Here is a 16,341-nt window from a genome sequence, read left to right on the forward strand (position 1 = left end):
TCTCGATCCAAGTACATTTTGCGGCACCGACACAACTGACGTTGACGAGTGGCTCACCTTATACGAGCGCGTCAGCAAGCAATACAGGTGGGATGAGACGCTTATGCTGGCCAACATCATCTTTTACCTGCGAGGTACTGCACGCGCCTGGTACGAGACGCACGAGGACGACCTGACGAGTTGAGACGTGTGCAAGCAGAAGCTCCGTGACTTGTTCGGCCAGTCAGTTGCTCGACAAATGGCAGCCAGGCAGGGACTCGCGTCACGAGTTAAATCTTCCACCGAGTCGTACGTCACCTATATCCAAGACGTGCTCGCCTTGTCTCGGAAGGCCGACAAGGACATGACCAAACTAGACAATGTCAGCAATGTGTTGAAAGGCATAGCCGACGATGCCTTCAACATTCTGATATGCAAGAACTGTACTACCATTGACTCAATTGTCAGTGAATGTCGGCGGTTCAAACAAGCCAAAAGCAGGAGAATCACGCAACGTTTTTCCCGACTCCCGAACACCAGTGCGACTTATTCCTGCGAGGATCCTGTGGCGCCACGTCCATTCGTGAATCCTCCAAACATCACAAGAATTGTCCGCAAGGAGCTTGAAGCCATGGCTCCTTACGCTTATCAACCCCCTGTGCCTGACAACTCGCCCCAATATCTCTTATTCAGGCTGTTGTGCGACAAGAGTTTGCCAACATGAGCGTCTTAGTTCCCCAAAGCTCCACCACACACCGCAGCCCATAAATCCCTATGCTCACTACCACGCCACCCCACTTGTTGCTGCTGCCGTGTCGGTCCCACGGTTCTCATCACGCGGCCGAAATCCATCTGAGTGGCGCACACAAGAAGATCGACCGATATGCTTCTCTTGCCATCACGTTGGCTACATTTCCCGCCACTGCCGCAACAGATGGCCTTTCCGGCAACGTTTTCTAGACGACCACCGACACAATTGTGGGCAGTATTCACCACCTCGTTTTTCCGATGGCCGCCTTCAGGACCTGCCACCTAGCCGTTCTACGCAACGCTTCGAACTATCCTACGCCGGTGTCCTCGCCCAGGGAACCCGGTCCAGCCGCTCGCCATCGCCTCAGGGTTGCCAGCCCCACTGCTATCAACGCCATCGCTCCCCGTCACCGGCGTATTCTGGGCAGTTCTCGGGAAACTAACAGATGCAGCTCCTGGAGGTGGCACTGCATTCACAAGTCGGACCGAAAAACCTCTGCCGACCACTAATTCCATAAGAAATTCACTTGGTGTTATTATCGATGGCCTGAACGTTACAGCTCTAATAGACACTGGTGCCCACATACCCGTTATGAGTTCACGTCTTCGATCCCGCCTGAAAAAAGTTCTTACCCCTGCCATGTCTTCGACTGTGCGAGTAGCCGACGGCAGCCGTACGTCACTTTTTGGTATGTGCACTGCACGCGTCACTGTTGCCGGCCTTCACACTACAGTCCTCTTCGCTGTTCTAGACGCTTGCCCACACGACATGATTCTCGGCATTGACTTCTGGACCACGCATTCAGCCCTCATTGATTGTTCAACCGGCACTTTACAGCTAGAGTTGCCTTTGTACTCTGATGTCCCTCCTGCAGCTCGCACACGGCTACGGTCGATGGAGTGTCTACGATTACCGCCTCAGGCCGCTGTGTACCTTTATATGTCGCCGTTCTCACCTGTTCCTGATGGCGACTACTTGTCAGCCCCCCTCATTGACCTTACCCTTTCCCGGAACATCATACTTCCTCATAATATAGTGAAGATTAGCGACAACAAGACGCTTTTCCCTGTCCTCAACTTCTGCGGGTCAACCCAGGTCATTCCTCAAGGTATTGCCTTAGCAGAACTCTCCACTCTGGAGAAATGTACAATTTCATCTCTTACTTCTGACATCAAGACCGTAGCCGAACCTGTTGCAGTCACACAAAATAGAGTTTTACTAGACAAAATGATATCAAACGACCTGTCGCGGTCCCAAGTTCAAGCGCTCCGTGGTCTTCTACTTTCTTACCTCGACATTTTTGATATCGACGACCGTTCTTTGGGCCACATGAGCATCGTAGCCCACCGCATCGACACTGGCGACGCCAGTCCCCTTCATAAGCGTCCTTACCGTGTGTCTCATTCAGAGCGCCAAATAATCCAGAAGGAGGTAGAGAAAATGCTCGACAAAGACGTCATAGAACCTTCAACCAGTCCTTAAGCTTCACCTGTTGTGCTTGTTAAAAACAAGGACAACACCTGGCGGTTCTGCGTCGCCTATCACCATCTCAATCGAATAACCAAGAAGGATGTCTACCCTCTACCTCGAATTGATGATGCGCTTGACTGCCTTCATGGTGCCAAGTATTTCTCTTCCCTGGACCTACGATCTGGATATTGGAAAATTTCAGTCGATGACCGCGACCGCGAGAAGACGGCATTTATAACACCCGATGGGCTTTATCAATTTAATGTCATGCCTTTTAGGTTGTGCAATGCGCCAGCAACTTTTGAACGCATGATGGACTCCCTCCTTCGCAGTTTTAAATGGTCGACGTGCCTGTGCTATCCAGACGATGTCATCGTTTTCTCGCCAAACTTCGAAAGCCATCTTCCACGTCTGTCGGCCATCCTTGACGTTTTTCGCTGGGCTGGCCTCCAGCTTAACGTGTCTAAGTGCACCTTTGGGCACCGTCAGATAAAGCTATTTGGCCATTTTGTCGACGCTGCTGGTGTATGACCCGACCCTGATAAACTCCGCGCGGTGCACGAGTTTCCAGTCCCATGTTCCACGCAAGAAGTCCGCAGCTTTTTGGGACTCTGTTCGTATTTCCGCCGCTTTGTCAGCAACTTCGCGGAAATTGCTCGGCCCCTCACGGATCTCCTCAAAAAGAACGTGGCTTTTTCCTGTCGTGAAGACCAAGAACATTACTTCGAGTCGTTGATCTCTGCGCTCACATCTCCACCTGTGTTGGCTCATTTTGACCCAGCCGCTCGAACGGACATACGCACAGACGCAAGTGGCCATGGCATAGAGGCAATACTCGCACAAATGCAGAATGGTACAAACCTTGTCATATCGTACGCCAGCCGCCTACTTTCTCAGTCAGAAAGGAACTATTCAATTACTGAGCGAGAGTGCCTGGCTCTCATCTGGGCTATCGCAAAATTTCGTCCGTACCTATATGGACGCACGTTCGCAGTCATCACAGACCACCATGCGCTCTGCTGGCTGTCAACCCTTAAGGATCCCACAGGAAGACTCGGACGATGGGCATTGCGATTGAAAGAGTACATGTTCTCTGTGGTGTACAAGTCTGGTAAGCTTCACAGCAATGCCGACTGCTTATCTCGACACCGTGCTGATCCCCCTGACTCCTCTGAGTTAGAAGCTGATGCCAACATCCTAGCCATGAAAGATTTTCTGCAAATAGCCGACGAACAACGCCGATATCCATCGCTGCTATCGATGATTGACCGTCTTCAATCCGGCCATAAAGATTGTTCACTGAGCCTATTTTTCTTCAAGACAACGTTTTGTACCGCCGCAACTTACAGCCTGATGGCGCGGAACTTTTGCTCGTCGTCCCACGTCATATGCGCAAGGACATCGTGCAAGAACTTCACAACGCCCCAACTGCTAGACATTTAGGTATCTCCAGAACCTATGATTGCGTCCGCCGACGGGTGTTCTGGAAGGGCCTTTATCATTCCGTTCGCCGCTACGTTGCAGCGTGTGACCTGTGCCAGCATTGGAAGAAGCCTACGTCTCTCCCTGCCGGTCACCTTCAACCTATTGAAGTCCCAGCCGAGCCATTTCATCGTGTGGGTTTGGATTTGTTAGGTCCCTTCCCAACTTCGGCAACGGGAAACAAATGGATAGCAGTAGCTACGGATTATGCCACTCGGTATGCAATTACTCGATCGCTACCGACCAGCTGCACAACGGACGTCGCAGATTTCCTACTCTATGACATCATCATTCAGCATGGCGCTCCTTCTCACCTACTCACGGACCATGGCCGCTGCTTCCTGTCTCGTGTGGTTGCCGACCTCCTTAGATCCTGTGCTACGCGGCACAACTTTACGACTTCTTACCATCCTCAGACCAACAGACTTACTGAGCGCCTCAACCGCACACTGACGGACATGCTTGCTATGTATGTTTCTGACGACTACCCCGATTGGGATACTGCCCTTACGTTCGTAACTTTCGCCTATAACTCTTACCGTCATGAAACTGCCGGCTACTCACAATTTTATCTTCTCTTTGGCCGTGATCACTTACTACCTTTCAATACCCTGCTTGTACATGACCTTCCGTCCACCACTTCGTACGCACAAGATGCCATCTCTTGTGCTCTCATCGCACGTACAGTAGCCCGCGCCAGGTTCTCATCGTCCCAGAGACCACAGACGTCACTCTACGACAGCCGACATAGAGATGTCGATTTTTCTCCGGGCTCTCTCGTGCTACTGAGGCTGCCATCCCGTCGTGTCGGCCTGTGCGAGAAACATTTATCGCAATACGTTGGGCCTTACCGAGTTCTGCGCCAAGTCACACTTGTCACCTATGAAATTTCTCCTACTACGAACCCCACTGTTACATCCGGAAGTGACATTGTGCATGTGTCTCGCCTGAAGCCCTATCACAGTGACCCGTCCGTCTAATAACAGCAGGCACGGGGACGGTGCTTCGCCGCCCGGGGTAATGTCACGGGTATAGAAAGGTACCTCAGGCACGGGTGCAGAAACGACGCAGACGGAATGAAGACGACGATGTTGTTGTGGGGCTGTGCATGAACTGCCCTCTTCTCCTGCATCCTTGCATACTGTGTGTAGTGTTAGCCCACCCGGCGTTCACTTATTAAATACTCCCCGTTACAATACTATTATTATTTCATCTATTTGATGCATATACAATGAAAAAGCAGTAAGAGAATTCGTTCGGATCACGTAAAAGCTATCATAGCGAGTGTACGATGGATGTATACAGTGGCTCTCATTGTGATTGCATGTAGTTGCTTGAAGAAATTTTCGCGGTAAAACAGGTTCTACAAAAAGAACAAGAACTTTTTGCCCGTCACATGAAGCCAACAGAGCACGAAAAACAAGAAAAACAGATGATAACTTACTCGATTTATCAATACGAATATAGAAATGATACAGAGTGAAGTGAAAGGGAACGAAATATATTTCCAAGTATGTAATGTGAGGGCTCCTGGAAAAGTAAATCTATGGGATCACAGTCATAAGGCTGTGGAATTTGTTATAATTGATAACGTCGCCATGATTTCTAGATAAGTACGACCTCGTTGCCTTGTGCGTCAGTGGAATATTTTAAAATGTTACTGCTCTGCAGCGATGTTTGTATATCGCAGACAGTTCTCATTACACACCATAAAGAAGCGCGTTGGTCAGGTGACCTACTGTAAGATTTTAACGTGAGTGACTGGAGTGAATTGGTTCGTCAGTGCTTCGTTGGCACACGTCTTTTCTCCGTCAAGTTGCAAACAGCTTTAATGTGCCTATATCACCAGCCTATATACCGGTCGACGCTATTGAACAGTTGTAAAGGAACAAGCGTAGTGTCTCGAGTGATGTCCTTAAATTAAACTTTCAGAAGGTTCATAGGAAGACATCGCTCGTTCATTTCACAACTGTTCTTCAAAAGTGACCAGTACTCTGGGCAAAAGGTGCGCGGAAAACAGGATACATGGTGTGACTTGCTTCGGTTCTTGATTTTGAAATTAGTGAGAATGTGTTCAATTTCATCGGTTTGCTTTCCGAAGAGCGCTATGTGCAGCCCGCAGCTTAGGGATCACGACTTGTGGCAGCCGATAAAGCTGCGATAAGTCAGTTTTCGTGGATACGTACTCATTCGCACTGTGGAGACGCTCGGAAGTGAATCGTTAGACAAAACGAGTTGTATTAAAAACTCCCTGATGTCACAACATGCAACTAGACAGTTTTTTCACGCATATCTAGGCTATTCAAGAACCACAGGTTTGATGCTGAGTGTGGACGACGCGGCATATAAGATGTCATCAAGAATGCTTGCAATGAAAGCAGACCTCATACCCACATTTATCGCATGTATTTCACAGTGCCTAATGAGCACAGCTCTCATGCATTGAATGTACATTCCCATACATTTATGCGTTGTATAGGGTGTGTAAACACGAATGTCATCTTTCTCTGCTCCCTTCAAATCCGAGCTTATTAGCACAGCATGAAAGGAGTGCGACGCCATTCGCATCCTCCTTCGCACAGTCCCGCTGTCCCGGCCACAAAAGAGGGAAGAAGATTAATAGCTCCATCGTAGTGGCGCGTCCCGCTTGCAACGAGGTGGCAGAAGCAGTTAAGCCAATGGAGGTTGTCTCTCGCGCTCTGGCATCCCTTTCTAAGTGCTATTTCCCATCTTTCCACTCACACCATGGGCACACATATATTCTCAATGGTTTCATGCACTTGTGGCTGCTAAGAGGGGACCAACCTTAAGCTGCGTGCATAATGAAATCGACTGTGACTTGCGAAGCAACTGACTTTGAAAACGAATGCGAAATGCATCGGAAGTATAGTCCTTGCATGATGGCTTCATCATCAAAGAACAATGGAAGCGTCGGTCCATATTTGCCTGAAGTGTTCTGTTTTAACAGGTGCTTTATACAGGGACGTTTATGCGGATTACTGACCCAACTATATGTACGAACTATTGCAAATGAGATAACTTCACAAAGCACTCATAAGTACTTAGATTATAATTCACTGTCCAGCCATACGACAATTGGCGTGAAGTTGAAAGAACTTTGAAGCGAAGTTAGGTGGTTCAAGGATGTACACAAAAGTTATTATACAGAGGCGTTGCATGAACCATAGGACCAGTTCAGTTCTCAAAATGTTTCCTTCGAATACAAAAGGGCCTGCAAGGTCAAATCAAATGTGTTCCAGTGCCCTGGATACGGCGAGAATAGTGATCAGGAACACTTAATATAGGATGATCCTTTTGCCCTTGCGACGATGAGACAAACACAGGGCGGGTATGTGCGATCACGCCTGTCAAGGACGCACGACATGCAGAGCTTGGAAGTGTAGCCCGTCTTGCGGCCTTCGCACTCGAAGGTCGCTGGTTTAATCCATGCCAGCAGCAAGTTTTAGTTTCGTACATTTTTCGTTCTTCACACATACATTGCAATTAATACCTATATAACATTACCTATACTTTCCTTGGCATCATTGTTCGTTAGTTTTTTTAATATTATGTCTAGCAAAGAAAAATTAGCCCTTCAAATTTCACTTCTTTTCTTTTATCTGCACTTGATAATTTGAGGAACATGACGGCTGGACGCGAATCTGCAATGATGACCTCAGAGCTTGCGGGCGCTTCTGAAAAGCCTGATATAGACTGATAATAATCCGATAAGTACATGAAAGCAGTTTTTTTAAATACCGTTGTTTTTTATGCTCGTGTCCGTATACCACTCTTATGTCGCAAGAGACTCGACAGAGACAGGTTTATTTACAGAAAGGCAGAAAGATAAGCCTGAGCGATAGCCTGATCTAGCCAGCTACTCTACACTCGGGTAAATAAAGAGAAAAAAGTAATGGATGACGATGGTGAGATAGGGCGGTGAGTAAATACAATCCTTTCCAGCGGAGAAAAATATTATAGCCACGTATGTCTCAACAATCTCTACACAGAGCATTTGACAATGCTTGTTTTTTCTAGGTCGCCTAGGTTTCCGCTCTCTGTTCGCTACCAACAGACACCGAGAGCATTGAAATGGTGACACGTATACAAGTGTGGCGTTTTTTCATTTCCCAACAGCAGGTATAAAATACGCGGAAACAAAAAGAAAACGACTTCCTCCCCGCATCTTATGTACTGCACTTGCGGCGGAGAGAGGAAGAAGGGAGAGTGAAGGACACCACGGTGCGGTCGTCTCGCCTGTTGCTTCAAAGACACCAAATCGTGCAGGAGAATCAGTATTGCGAGTTGATTTTAACAAGAGACCATGCTGCACTTGATGTACACATAGTATCGCAGTGGCTACAACACGCATTAGCTGCGACCATGAATGACAAGGACATTACACGGAGGAAATCGATCGACCGGGGAGTGTGCTGCGATTCTGCTGTCGAAGACGGTTTGTGGAGGGGGAGGCAGCGGCGGCCCCGTTCGCTGTGTGTGCTTACGCGGTGGCGCGGCAATGGATGTTGAAAAGGAGGTGATGTATTGTTCGCCGCAGGAGCAGCCAGGTTCGGCGAGACGGTACCCAGCGTTGTTGCTTCTGCAGCCTGGCCGAAAAGTTGCGCCCTGGCCGTGAAGGAGGGAGGGCACGCTGCAGGGATTGTTCCTGCCGTGATGGATGGGCCGTCTGGCACAGCTGGTCCGCTCATCCTCCGCGAGACTAGCTTTGTATTACGCTCCTTAAGCGATTGTTCTCTCTCGGCTAGTCACCCAGCGTCTAGCGTGGCTCCGAGCAAACAAGAGACGCCGACTATGTATACACGGCACGCGATTGCACGCCGTTTAATGGCTGTGCGAAACAAAACAATCATGAGCTGCTCGTACGCACTGCAATATGTCGCCGTCAGCGCCTCAGCACGGGCGCCCCCCGTTGTCCCGTACATGCATTGCCGCATTTCGAAGGCATTTCACTACCAGCTGTCTGCATCCTACGGCAGAAAAAAAAATCGCATACTTGTTTGAGTCCTCCGCTAGATTACGCCGCAATTTACCTATTTCCGAGTACAAAGTGTGAGCAGAGTGGCGTTAGTGTGCTAATACTTTTTCGAAATGCTCCAGAGGGAGTGAACTTGAAAGAAGGAATACGCAGAATTTCAACTTCACAAATCAACCTGTCCTGTTCATGTTAGGTTTAAAGCACCTATCATTAAAATTGCAACACAATTGCTTAAAAGATGCTTGCCTCATTTGGATCCCAGTGTCACGTAGCTCGACTGCTCCTTCACCTGCTGTCGCTGTGTATGTGTTCACAATTAGATGCACGTTCTCTTCACTTTAAAATAGAAGATCTGAAAGGCTCGAAGTAATACCCACTGTAAGATTTAAGCATGTCCTCCGAGAAGGTAGGTAGGTAATAAACTTTATTAAGGATCCAACGAGCAATCACTGTCCCGGGCTAAGCCTCCAGGAGCCGTCGTCCGCGGAGCATCGTGCGATGTCCTCGGCGATAGCCCTGGCTCACTGGACAGCCCAGATTTGGTCCGCTACGCAACATTAATCTGCCTGGTCTCAAATATCATAGTTTAACTCTTATTGCAATAGCAATTACATGGACACTCTTGGCTGGATTTCATCGCCAGCATCATACACCGTATATGTATACGTCCTATTATATATATATATATGAAAACTCAAGAAAGAAAAAAAATCCAGCATAAACACTCCGGTGCGCGGAATCAAACGTTTGACCTCAGCGCCATTAATGCGAGGTGTTAACCACTGAGCCACCGAAGGGTACCTCCTTCAAAGATCAGACGACAAGCTATTCATATCTACCACTTACCCTTCTTGGCAGCCATATCGGGGGGGGGGGTACTATCATGTTTCCAGCATTATCAGCAAGATGGTGCAATGAGCGCGTACTTTAGCCCGCGGAAAGGAGGGGAGTGGACGATCTCTCGCACTCCTTTCCGGTGAGGAGGATCATACGTCTTGGCTGGCGTTGGGCTTGCACTGGAATGATTCTGTTGTAGTTACGGGGCGCACAAAGGTCACTGCTATCTTTGCACAGCCTCCGTTTGCGAAAAGGGCTTGCTTTTCAAACACAACGAAGTTTCAAATGAGACGCTTATTCGCGTTCATCTGTACCTGTGCGTACGTTTCGTGCGTCATTCGTGCGTCAGAAACGCGAGACACGTTTTGATCTGCTTGCCATTCTGCGTGTGACCTTCCAATTTGTTGCATTGCTTCGCCTTTGTGGCAAAGCTGTGACTTTTTCTCTATTGTAATACGCACAATGGTAAATATGATCGCGAGCTTCCAGTCTATCGGTGTGTGTTTCGTTGCATGAGGACATCAAAATACTAGACGTGCTGTTATTCATGTGAAGAAAATGATGTCACAGTGGGCGAGTAGGCTTGCATTTTACAGAATGGCGCTCAAAAACACCATCTAAATATCTGATCCACTCTAACCTCAATGCATGACTATGGAGACCGGAACTTTAAGCACGAAAAAAGAATGCTTTAGGCGCCTATAATAGGCTATAAAAACTGCCATTTTTGGTTGCATTCGGTATTTCGAAGAATTTTTTCTGCCAGGATTCTGGGTCTAATACTGAACGCAAAGGGCTCAGACTGTTGCCCGCGTGATGGCCAAGAAAGAAAACATGCTCAGATTAATCACGAGAGTCTCGACTCGCAGTGGCGGTCTCAGTGAGAGCAATCTTATGAGGGTGTGTCATACGGTCCTTTTGAGCCTCTTAAATTATCACTTCAGCGCTAAAATAGTCTCGCTCGGAGGAAGCCACAATTGATGCGATCATAAGAAAAAAACATGAAATGCATATCAGGCATTTCTGTTACCACTAGCACAGAGAAGCTTTTTGAGCTATAGGGTGCACAACACCCTCACTGAGGTGACCTAATCACAAAGAACGATGCAAAGAGTACGTCTCTTGTTTTTGATGGTAGGTAGAAACACCTTAAAGCCCGCAGAACTGGCCCCCTTGTACATCGACTAGAATGACACCATGCTGTCTCACACTATTAGGGAGACTTTTCAGGTTAGCGCTTTCCCTAGGAATGTGCATCCGCAATATAATGTGGCCAGGTGCAAAGCACGAGCCCCCTTCGTCATAGACTTTGTGCACAAAAGCCTGGATAACTACTTACGTAGATGCGGCGAAGTATTGGCGGACAGACTCATTTGTAGCTGTTGTAGCTGATCGACATGGGACGATCAACAATGCAGCTCCAGTTAGAAATGCCACGGTATAGCAGCGACCGAAGAAGATGCCATAGCGCTAGCTATGTAAGACCCCTCGCGGCCTTACATCTACACTAATTCCAGATCAGCCATCCGGGCTTTTATGTATGGTCTCATCTCAAAAAAAAAGCGGCGGCTATAATCAAGCAACCACCACCTGATACCTTTTACGTGATCATATGGTTCCCAGTGCACATGGGAATCAATGTACATCCAAGCAAACCCAACTCGAATGAACTAGTTCATGACCAAGTTCGAGGTCTGACATTCCGCGATGGTCCCGATACACTAGACTATCTGGGTTGGGAGAATAATTCCAACCAATTACTCTCTTTTCACAAAATGGGGAAACACTATAAGCTTGGGCGCAGGCAATTCTCGCTCCCGCGCCCAAATCTAACTAGACCTCAATATTCCACCCATCGAACGTTGCAAACGGGATCTTTCCCGTCGAGAGCAAGGTTCAGTCGCTTTGCTCCGGACATCGACCCACACTGACCTGAGTGCCACGAAGAGTATTGCTCGTTAGCGCACAAGCTCCGGCAATGTTTGGCGTTACAAAATGCCTCTTTTAATAAACAAAATGAACTAAGAGAAATCTCTCAGAAGCGGCGAACTGCATAAACAACTAAGGGCTGTTCAAAGGGTCCGCAAACGGGCTGATGACCATAGCCCTCCAGCCCAATTGTGGGCGCAGCCCACAACTACGGCTCCGTAGTTCCTTAGGACACAAAGTTTGTTGAATGACTGACTGACTTTTTCCACGTTCTTTCAAAACGCTCTTTGCGTGTATTTGCGAAAAACAACCCTCTACATTTTGCTTTAGCACGGCACACCCCGACCTTGGTGTGGAGTAGGTCGCAAGATTGATATGTGGGGTTAAACGTCGCGAAACCACCATATGATTATGAGAGACGCCGTAGTGGAGGGCTCCAGAAATTTCGATCACCTGGGGATTTTTAACGGGCCCCCAAATCTGAGCACACGGGCCTAGAGCATTTTTGCCTCCATCGAAAATGAAGCCGCCGCACCCGGAATTCGATCCAGTGACCGGCGGGTCAGCAGCCGAGTACCTTAGCCACTACACCACCACGGTGGGGCTGGTACTGCAGGTCGCAAGATTGATTCAGGCTTATTTCGCAGACCTTCCATACATGTGTATCTTTCTCATGTTTCCATTTTTGTAGGAACGGCAGACACACCCCGCAACAACTTCGGGCACATCATGAATTCATTGTCATTGTGAGGAGATGGCTTCAGCAAGGAAAAAAACAACAACCGCCAAATGCCATACACTGCTGACGCATATGAGCTGACGTCACGTTTAAAGGGACACTAAAGACAGCTATCAAGTCGACGTTGATTGTTGAAATAGTGGTCAAGAAAGCTCGTAGCATTTGTTTTGTGCAAAAGAAGTGCTTATTTTGAAAGGAAATCTCGTTTTAGTGGTCCGAATCGGGTTAGCGCACTTGAAATTACCGCCTCAAGCGGAACATGTCACGTTACTATTGCCGTGCACAACGTTGCCCGGCTTTACTGCGCGGTCACCAACACTAGTATAGCAGCAGAGCGAAAGCAGCGGAAGCCACAGCAGCAACAATGGCCATCGAACAATTTCCTGCCATGGCCTGCGAGATGGCAAACGTGCTTAGTTGAACAGGGCCCCGCTAGATGGCGGTACGTGTCCAGAGGCGAAAGTTGAACTTTTTAACCGCTCGCGCCATTCCCCACAATGAAGCCCGGGGGTTATTTTTTCCATGCATCAAACAGAAACAAAGAAGCAGCATTTTATTACATCTTTTGATGCACGGAAGGTGCTTTATTTAGTGCAGCTAGTTCGATTACTAGTGATTAGTTGTAGGCGGTACCTTTCACGTCATCGGGATCATTTTGCGAATGTCCTGCGCGTAGCGCATGTGTTCTCGTGCATTTACCTTAATTTCTCGGTAAGTAGGACGCTGCTGTTGACAACATTGCCGTTTTAGACGTTGTAATACATTGAGCTTCCTCTCTGACATAAATTGTTATTTCACTTTGGTGTCCCTTTAATAAATGAGCGCACCGTTCTCGTCCACACATCAGTGGTTGTACAGCATAGGAGTGCAGAGAACACGGGCTGATCGATCGTACCAAATGGGAACGGTGCGTAAATACTGACGGTGGCTTCATGCACCCCCTAGAAAAACACGTGCCCCGCTTCGGTGTCGCGTCGATACATCGATGCGGCCGAGCCTGAACCTCGGCCGCCGACCTTGTAAGCGGTGTGCGTATCGTACCTGCAGCTGAGGCTGTGTGTCACCCTATGGCAACGGGAACATCAGCCAAAGTCAGTGCCAAAATAATGGTCCTTTTTTAAAATTTTGGGGAACTGACATAATGTTCGGCAGAAGCAATATTTACCTGCGTCGTGTAGACGTGCGAGTCACTTGGTGGGCAGCATGGTGGATCGTGGGGTGGCAGCAATAATTTTCGTGAATCGCTGCACTGAGCATGTGCCAGCGACTGCAGGCGAGCTCTCTGCAGAGCGAGTGAACAGCGCGGGGGTTATTCACGAAAACGAAGGGTACGTGGCTCTTGCATTTCGACTCGTGACATTGCAAGAATACTCAATTATTTCTATATAAACACATTTTATGGAAAAGCACTGCCGCTGCAGTATCTTGAAGAATGATTGTATGCGATGCGCCTGAACATTACCACTCTCCGAGTTGCTCAAGTTCCCATTTAGTTTCGGGTCGACAGCACAGTAAGTTTGATGTCTCCGGCACACTGCAAAGATATTAACCTTGCCCGGGACATGTGACAGCTAGTAACGACAATTTTAAGAAGATATAAAAATGTCTTAAGTGGTTTGAGGTGACTTCCTGACGGCTTGGTGATAAGTGAACGGGAAGCTCTTTCTTCTCGGGTGGTTAGCTAAGGCTGGACTTGGTGCTTCTGAGCGCCGAATCTCATATAAACGTATATTCCAAACTCGAAAACAATGTAGTTAAAAGATCACAGCTAAATATAACACAGAAAAAAGTACCATTATATCCATGAAGTGGACGATGATGACCAGGCGAAGCTCCAGAGGTAAACCTGGTAAACCATGAACCCTCCGTACATTTTGTCCACTCGATTTTATTACAATGCTCCCCCTAGCGTACATCACCACACTAAATCGAACGGTCGCCTTCCACCAATGACACGCGCCACATGTGACATCATTCCTATTTTATAACATCTGACATCTTTCATCACCTACAAGTACCGCCATCTAGTTTATAACATCTTGCATCTTTTCGTCATCAGCTACAAGTACCGCCATCTAGTGAACACTTCAAAAACTAAAGGAGAGGTGGCTACATGCAAGGGACGCACAGCCCACGCCTTAAGGAGCTTCGCCCCTGAAAAAGAATGAGACACGCGTAGCTTCAACAGACAAGATAACCTGGCCAGCTACTCGACTGACCCTTAGATTTTTTTTAAAGCAATCAAGTTTAAGAAAGGAACCTTTACGTTACATGGAAACGTGAAATGTTATGTGCGCACACTATGAGATGTCGATGGAGTGTCGTCCCACTGAAGTACTAAGGCGATGTGTGCTTTTTTTTTGCAGGGAAGCAAGGCGATAAAGTGAAGAAAAAAAAGAAAACAAAAGGACTGAGGTTAATCAGAAACGTGTTCTGTTGGCCATTCTGGGGGATTGGGGAACAAAAAGGAAGAGGGAGAGTCGAGGACTCCACAGCGTTCCTCACAAAAACACCTGTAGGGAAATATGGCGCAACCGTCTATGCGAATTTCTTAAGGGGCCCCGTTGGAGCGCTGAGAATGACGGTATATATGACTGCGAGGCTTGTGTCGGCTGGTGTTGAGCAAAGCTTCGGCTCAAAAGTGAGTACAACTGCATAAATAAAGCTTCTCTGACACAAAACGTTTGTAAGCGGATCTCATTCATGCGTATTATATTGTAAAATAAATGTCCACCCACCTCGACGGCACAACGTCAAAAGAAAGAAACACACGACATAAACGGGGCAGAAAAAACGCTCGCTTTATCGTCTGCCTGCCAAGTTTAGCGGCCGTTTGTTACTACTTACGCTTCGTAAAATTGTACATCGACACAGAAGGTTCCATTGTGAAATAACACACGTTACTGTGGAGTGACAACAAATAAACAGCTTATTATGTCCTCTTTTAGTAAGAAATCAACCATTTTAACGCGAAGCAAGACGCATCTTCCAGGTATACAAATCCGAGTCAAGTTCGAAGCTCACATATTCCGGCATTCCCTTGCATACAGCAGCTCACTAGCGCCAGGTTTCCCTCTAGGTAATTTGTGGGAAACTTCACGGAGGAATTTAAAGATAGCCCATGTGTGAAAAAAGCAATGGTACAATGCGCCCCTTGCATCATTGTGGACGCATATGTGTTCCAGGGTTCGGACCCTGAGTGAGCCTATACCTAGCGGGGAAAACGGGTAACCGAAATATAAAAAAAAACTACTATTGAATGTCATGCGTTCTACCACTGCGACATTTGTGTGCTTTAGAGATTCATATGAGAGCTAGTAATATTTGTTGGTGCAGGTTGTGTCTCGATGTAATGTTTTAGTGCGCAATACATGCATATATACGTATGTACACTTTTTGTGAGCATTGGTCCGTGACCGGTGAACATAAATGGTCATAGTCATGAATTGGCAGTCACTCTCCTAATTCTTTTCTTCATTCTTTTCTGCTGCAATCCCAGAACACGTGTGTCGATTTGTCTCCATGGCGTAGTCTGCGATAACTATGATGGTTGAGAGAATGAGTACAGAGCGAGATAAAAAATAAAGAACGAAAAAAAGAGATAGAAAGAGAGAAATACTTGACAAAACAAAAAATTCTCGGTTAGGCGAGATTCTAACCAGCGTGCTCACAATCCAAAGGCGAGCATCATAGCCACTCGGCTATGAAGGCACGTGAGCAGAGCATAGCATAGCTTTGTACGGTGTGTGCCAAGGGGGCGGGGAAAAGAAGGGAACGTGAGAATGAAAGATGTGACAGTGAGGAGAGAGTAAAGCACGGCATAGAAATACATAGTAAATAACCCAGAAAGACAAAGATAGGCAGAAAGAGAGATAATAAAAAAAGCCAGAGAATTATATCGACCGAAAGATAAAGAGATAAAAAGTGGAAGTAGTAAATAGAGATAGATAGAGAAATGGAAGAAAGAGAGATATAAAAGGAACAAGAAATAGGATACAGAGAGAAAGAAACAGAAATTAACGGAAACAAAAAAAAACCGGTAAAAATAGAGAGAAGAGAGAAAACGGAAAAGAAAGACAAAGAGAAACACATTGTTTCACCCAGCTTCGCACCTATTTCAGCCTGCATGAATTTCATGTGCGTCAAATGGACTATATG

General features: G+C 47.3%; 1 long non-coding RNA gene across 1 annotated transcript in view; it reads right to left on the bottom strand.

The window, feature by feature from the left end:
• LOC142775874 (uncharacterized) overlaps window positions 1–9,776 on the bottom strand; it is a 75,924-nt gene extending 66,148 nt beyond the window's left edge. Inside the window, exon 1 of the long non-coding RNA XR_012887111.1 lies at window positions 9,525–9,776. This is a non-coding gene — a long non-coding RNA (uncharacterized LOC142775874). The remainder of the gene's footprint in view (window positions 1–9,524) is intronic.
• Window positions 9,777–16,341: the final 6,565 nt, after the last annotated feature.

Source organism: Rhipicephalus microplus, chromosome X, assembly GCF_043290135.1.
Source record: "Rhipicephalus microplus isolate Deutch F79 chromosome X, USDA_Rmic, whole genome shotgun sequence".
In the NCBI taxonomy this organism is placed as follows: Eukaryota; Metazoa; Arthropoda; class Arachnida; order Ixodida; family Ixodidae; genus Rhipicephalus; species Rhipicephalus microplus.